Here is a 6,184-nt window from a genome sequence, read left to right as displayed (position 1 = left end):
AGAGCCAAACGGAAGGCTATTTCAAAATCCAGAAGAGATGACCGTGGCTTGGATCAGAATGGTAACAGTGGCTACAGGGAAAGAAGCAGGAATTTGGGTGTATTTGGAATATAGAGTCCATAGGATTTCCCAATAGACTGTGGATATGGGGGTGGAGGTGGTAAAGGTCTCTACAGGACGGGTAGAGAGACCTTTCTGAAATGTAAATCTAAATTGTAAATGGCTGAATACCTTGCAATAGCTCCGTTTCTCATTCACTATGAATAAATGTCAAACAAAACAAATAATTGACAATGTATAATGTAGCCCCATAATGTAGCCCACGACTGGTCTTATCTCTCACTTTCTTGCATTTTAAACTGATAGGAACATATACTACACTTGTTCTTAGCTAAAAGGCTGAGAAGTGGTGCCTTCTTGCACTTTCTACACTAGCCACAACCAACCACTGACTTCTCACTTTCCATCTCCACACCTTCTACAGTGCAGCTCAGGCATTTTTGTTTTCCCCCCCGGAAAGTCTTTCCCAACTTTTGGTGTATTAGTTTCCTGTGGACACTGTTACAAATGACCACAAACTTGATGGCTTAAAACACAGGAATGAATTTGGTCACAGGATTGAAGGCCAGAGTCCAAAGTCAGAATGTAGTTCAGGCCGCACACCCTCAGAAGGTTCTGGAGGAGAATCCCTTTCTTGACTGTTTCAGCTTCTGGTGGCTGCTGGCGTTCCTTGGTTTGTGGCTGCATCACTCTGATCTCTGCCTCTGTCTTCTCATGGCTGTTTCTACTGTGTGTCTGTATCAAATCTCCCTCTTTCTCTCTCATATAAGGACACTTATGATTGGATTTAGTGCCCATCAGGATAATCTCCCCATGCCAATATCCTTAGCTTAATCACATCTGCAAAGACCCCTTTTCCTTATAAGGTAACATTTACAGGTTCCAGGGATTAGGACCTGATCTGTGGGTGGCCTGAGTCAGCTTGCTATACTTGTTAGAGGCCTTATATCCCCAGCCATAGCACTTGTACACTCAGTTGTAATGACCTATTTCTGAGCATGTATACACACACAGATATTCCTACTTCTCAAGGTTTCTTAAGGCCAAGGATTACATCTTACGAATAATCACTGCTTTCCCCGCCCCCAGCAGTTTCTAGCTCACAGCTAATGGTCAGGACACATTGATTGGGTGAATGAATGAAGATTCGTGAAGCAGAGTTTGTAACTGCCGTGTACTGTTGGGACTTCATAATTTTATGAAAATGAGATCAGGATTGGATTCCTCAGTTATCTGCACAGTGGCTTTTCTTTCTTTCATTTTCTTTTCGTGTCCAGCTGTTGCATTAGAACAACCTTATTAAATGAACCTGCTCCGTCTAGGATTTGGGTCCAGTTATAGCCCTTGATAAACATAGCAATAGTTGGATAAAAGAAGAATACATATTTTCCTTTCACTGGTATATAAAACCTAGAATGCAGAATATTTGCAGTTAGCTCTGGGTGCTAAGAAAGTTGATCATGCTGCCTATTGGAAACATAAGATCTCTAAGGGTTATAGGTGGGGAGCAGGGTATCCTGATAATAGTCCTTCCTTTGTTATATGGGTGGTCATGATAGTGTGTCAGGAGGTGGGTGGGACTGCCAGGGAAGTACTTGGGAATTGACTATGGCTTTGGCTTATTTGTATGCTCCTCTGCCTATTTGGGTTAGGATTTAGCTGGGGCACTGGTTGGCTTAACATGGTGGGACACCATGAGGGACACACAGGTCAATATAATCTCCCAAGAGTCTACTTACCAAATGGTTTCTGATTTTATTTCCATTGCCCTAGGGCTTAGTCACACGCGGCTACAAGAAAAGTAGGTGTGGTGGCTGAAAAGCAAATCAGTGTTGTGCTTTTGCAGTGGATTCTGTCTGTCCAGAAAAGGCACACTATTTAATTGCCCATCTTGGAAATTTTCTTCCTGTGTTCCCATCATTTTCTTCCTATGTTCCTTTGATTATTGTGAGACATGTTTGCAGATAGCAGTGACCTACTTTGCTACATTTTTGTAAATCACATTTATTATCAACCTTGATAGGGGGCCAGACGTACTCAAACATTACACTAGTTAAAAACACACGTGCTTTCAGACGCCTGTGGGGCAAACTGTGGCACATTTAAAAATTCTTGAGCAAAGTCTGGATAAATGAAATGGTAAATCCCCCCCGCTGTTATAGAAATGCGATGATTTATATTAATAGTCTGCCTTAATGCAGAGTCCTCTTGAATGAGTTCTTTTTATTTATATCCTCCTTCCTTGTACTCTAGCAGCTTGTCCCAAATATCCATTAGGTGGCCTCAAGGCTAGGGAACATGGATCTCTTTTTTATCATTGAAAAAATTCAAAATATGTTGACAATGAGGGATTAGATGGAGAAAATGGAGTTAAAAAGGAGAGGGAAAATGACAGAGTGCTATAAGAAAGAGCTGTTTCAGCTGGACACCTTCTAGGTCCCTTTAAACTTGCTGTCACGTCTCATGACATTTCTGCAACAACTCTCACTAGAAACTAGTATTGTGGTCTCTTCTCTGCTGTGTGTGGGTAATTTAAAAGGGCCAGGAAGATCTTGAAAGCCTAGCCTCATTCCCATTAGAGGACAGGAGCAGAGTAGGAAGGAGCTGGAGTAGAAACAGAGCTGTCTAGATCCAAGAACACTGAGCCTGGTTTTGCCATCAGTGAGGACCCGCCCTTTGCATACATATTCTCTGGAGCCCTCTGCTGTGACTGCCAACTGGCAGTGCTTATTGTCTTCCCATGAGTGTCTTTAGAGCCTGTCCCCTCTCACCCCGACAGAGGATGGTCTCTGAGTCCTGGCCAGCCCTGCAGGCTCTTATCTGGCTCCCAGCTCATGCTCAACCGGTCCCCACTCAGGAGAGCTCTGTGATGGGTTAAAATGAGGACTCTCCCTGAAAGGTGTTTGCATTTTAACAGGAGACACTTAAAAAAATCTAATTCTTACTATTATATTACAAACATTATTATTGTAAATATTAGTAAGTATAACATATACACAGCTCAGAGCCCAAATTTTAAGTGTACAGCTTGAATTTTTGCAAAGTAAAACCACAATCCAGATGAAGACTAGTATGTTAGCAGCACCCTAGATGCCTTCCTTGTGCCATGTCTGGATCGCCTGGCCTGTTGCCAAAGGTGACTACTATTTTGATTCCTATAAGCACAGATTAGTTTTACCAGTGTGTGAACATTATAGCACTGGAATCATAAATATATACAGTTGACCCTTGAATAGCGCAGGGGTTAGGGACAGTGACCCTCCACATAGTTGAAAATCCATTTATAACTTTTGACTTTCCGAAAACTTTACCAGTAGCCTACTATTGGTCCGAAGTCTTACTGATAACACAAGCAGCCAATAAACGTATTTTTGTATCTATATATATTGTATACTGTATTCTTACAATAAACTAATCTAGAGAAAAGAAATTGTGATTAAGAAATCATAAAGAAGAGAAAATATAGTTACTATTTTCATTAGGAGGAAGAGTATCATCATAAAAGTCTTCATCCTTATCATCTTCACATTGAGCAGGTTGAGAAGGAGGAGGAGGAGGGGTTGGCCTTGCTGTCTGATGGGTGGCAGAGGCTGAAGAGAGTCTGAGTCTAAGTGGACCTGTGCAGTTCAAGCCCTTGTTGTTCAAGGCTCAACTGTGCTTTTTTGGATTTTTTTTTTTTTTTTTTTTTGCTCAAACTGATGTCTGTTAGAGAGTTATCAAGGTTGTTGCTAGCAGCTGTATTTGCTCTTTTTGTTGCTGTATAATATTCCATTTTGTGGGAAAACTTCATAATTTACAGACAGTCCCCAACCTCAGATGGTTTGGCTTAATGGTTTTTCCACTTCATGACAGCATGAAAGCAATGTGTGTTCAGTAGAAACCATACTTTGGGTACCCATACAACTATTCTGTTTTTTGCTTTCAGTACAGTATTCAATAAATTACATAAGTTATTCAACGTTATTATAACATAGGTTTTGTGTTGGGTAGGGGATAGGCTAAGCTACAGTGTTCAGTAAGGTTAGGTGTATTAAATGCATTTTTGACTACAATATTTTCAACTTATGATGGTTTAATTGGGACATAACATTGAAAGTCGAGGAACATCTATATTTATCCATTCTATTGTTGATGAACATTTAAATGGATTTGGGCCACAATGACTCGCACCTGTCATCCCAGCACTTTGGGAGGATGAGGTGGGCAGATCACTTGGGGCCAGGAGTTCAAGACCAGACTGGCCAACATGGCAAAACCCTGTGTCTAATAAAAATACAAAAATAAGTTGGACGTGGAGGTGGATGCCTGTAATCCCTGCTACTTAGGAGGCTGAGGCAGGAGAATTCGCTTGAACCTGGGAGGCGGAGGTTGCAGTGAGCCGAGATCATGCCACTGCACTCCAGCCTGGGTGACAGAGTGAGACTCTGTCTCAAAAAAAAAAAAAAAACTCCTGTGAATATTCTTAAACGTGTCCTCTGATGCATGTAGGAGCAGGATTGCTAGGTCACAGAGTGAACATATATTCAATTGGGTAAATATGGACAAGTTCCAGAGTGGTTCTACCAAGTTACTGTCCTACCAGCAGTGTGTGAGTCCTAATAACTACATACCTCATTGCCAGTATGTGGCAGTGTCTTTTTTTTTTTTTTTTTAGTTTTAGCCATTCCAGTGGGAAGGTAGTAGTGTTTCATTTGGTTTTAATTCACATTTTCATGGCAACTAGTGCTATTGAGCATCTTTTCATAGACTTATTGGCCTTTTGTTTATTCTCTTTTGTGTAGTGTTTGTTTAATTTGGAATAGATTTCAACAGATGGTCTACTTATCTGTATATCCATGTACATCACATATATATGTGTGTATATAGCTATATCTAGATGATATGTAGTCAGATATACATAAATTTCTGATAAAAATGTAATTGAGATAATTAGTATATACTTGTAACTGATTGAAAATTGGCCCTAATTCTCCACCTTTCCCTGTAACCACAACTTTTGCAATATAATTTGAAACTCCTCCCATCAAGAGGCAGTGTTAGTTCCCTCCAATCTTTGCTGATCTTTGACTTGTTTTGGCTGATAAGATGCATTAGAAGTGACAGTGTGCCAGTTCTAAGACCGGGCCTCAAGAGGCCTTGTGTACTTCCTGCTGCTGCCATAGTAACAGGCTGAGGTTCGCCTGATGGAGACTGAGGAGTGCTGAGGCACCCAGCTGACAGCCAGCACATTCTTATTAAAGAAGAAACATTAACATTTGGTAAATGAACATGGTATCATATTTTAATCTGTATTCCTTTGATTACTAGTAAGATAGAACATTTAAAAATCTATTTAGTGTTCTTTGCTTCTTCATATCCTTTATACATTTTCCTCTTGGAGAATTCATCTATTTGTAGAGCTTTTTAGGTAAAAAGAATATTAACTCTTTGTATTGTATACAGAAAAAATGTTCTCTAGTTTTTTATTTCCTTTTACATTTTATTTATCAACTTTTTATATGCAAAAAGTTTTAACTTTTTTTTTCACATCAGTTGGGTAATGTGCCTACATGGTAACAAGCCTTGAAGGAGGCACATTTCACACATGAGTGTGAAAACCCGGTTATCATGCTTACCAATCACAAAAAGATCATTTCAACTTTTTATGTTGTTAAATGTATTAACATGTTTCTTTTAAGTCTTTTTTTTTTTTGGTGCAATGATAAGAAAAATAGTCCCCTCTCCAAAGTTATATAGTTATTTACCCATCATCACCTATTAAGAAACACAGATATTCAAAGGAATAAATCTCTACTTGCACAGCATGGAATTGATGGGCAATTTAAGAAGATAATGTGGGCATGAAGCCAGTATTAATTAGGATGCTTTCATATGCCAGTGACAGAAACTCTGCCTCAAATTATTTAAAAATAATGACATCCTTTAGCAGCTCAACAGTTTTTTCCACAAACATGTTTGCTTTGTTTTTTTTTTCTTTCTATCACAATGCCATCCTTGTGCTGTTGCCTTTGTTTTTAGGTGGTTCTTTTCACCATCACACTGTGGCTGCCGGTGGTCAAAGGGCAACAGGCTTCCTTGTCCTATCCAGGGAAAAGTGAAGTGTTTCTCCCAGTCATGGAATGTA

General features: G+C 39.7%; 1 non-coding gene and 1 pseudogene across 1 annotated transcript; both read right to left on the bottom strand.

Annotated features, from left to right (window-relative positions):
- Positions 1-210: 210 nt before the first annotated feature.
- Positions 211-411, bottom strand: LOC129468755 (uncharacterized; annotated as a pseudogene).
- Positions 412-5,586: 5,175 nt separating this feature from the next.
- On the bottom strand, positions 5,587-5,690 carry LOC129468741 (small nucleolar RNA U13). The gene has a single exon (XR_008652817.2). It is a non-coding gene; the product is annotated as a small nucleolar RNA U13 (small nucleolar RNA).
- Positions 5,691-6,184: the final 494 nt, after the last annotated feature.

This window comes from Symphalangus syndactylus, chromosome 18, assembly GCF_028878055.3.
Source record: "Symphalangus syndactylus isolate Jambi chromosome 18, NHGRI_mSymSyn1-v2.1_pri, whole genome shotgun sequence".
NCBI classification, from domain to species: Eukaryota; Metazoa; Chordata; class Mammalia; order Primates; family Hylobatidae; genus Symphalangus; species Symphalangus syndactylus.
This window is presented reverse-complemented; position numbering and strand designations above follow the sequence as displayed.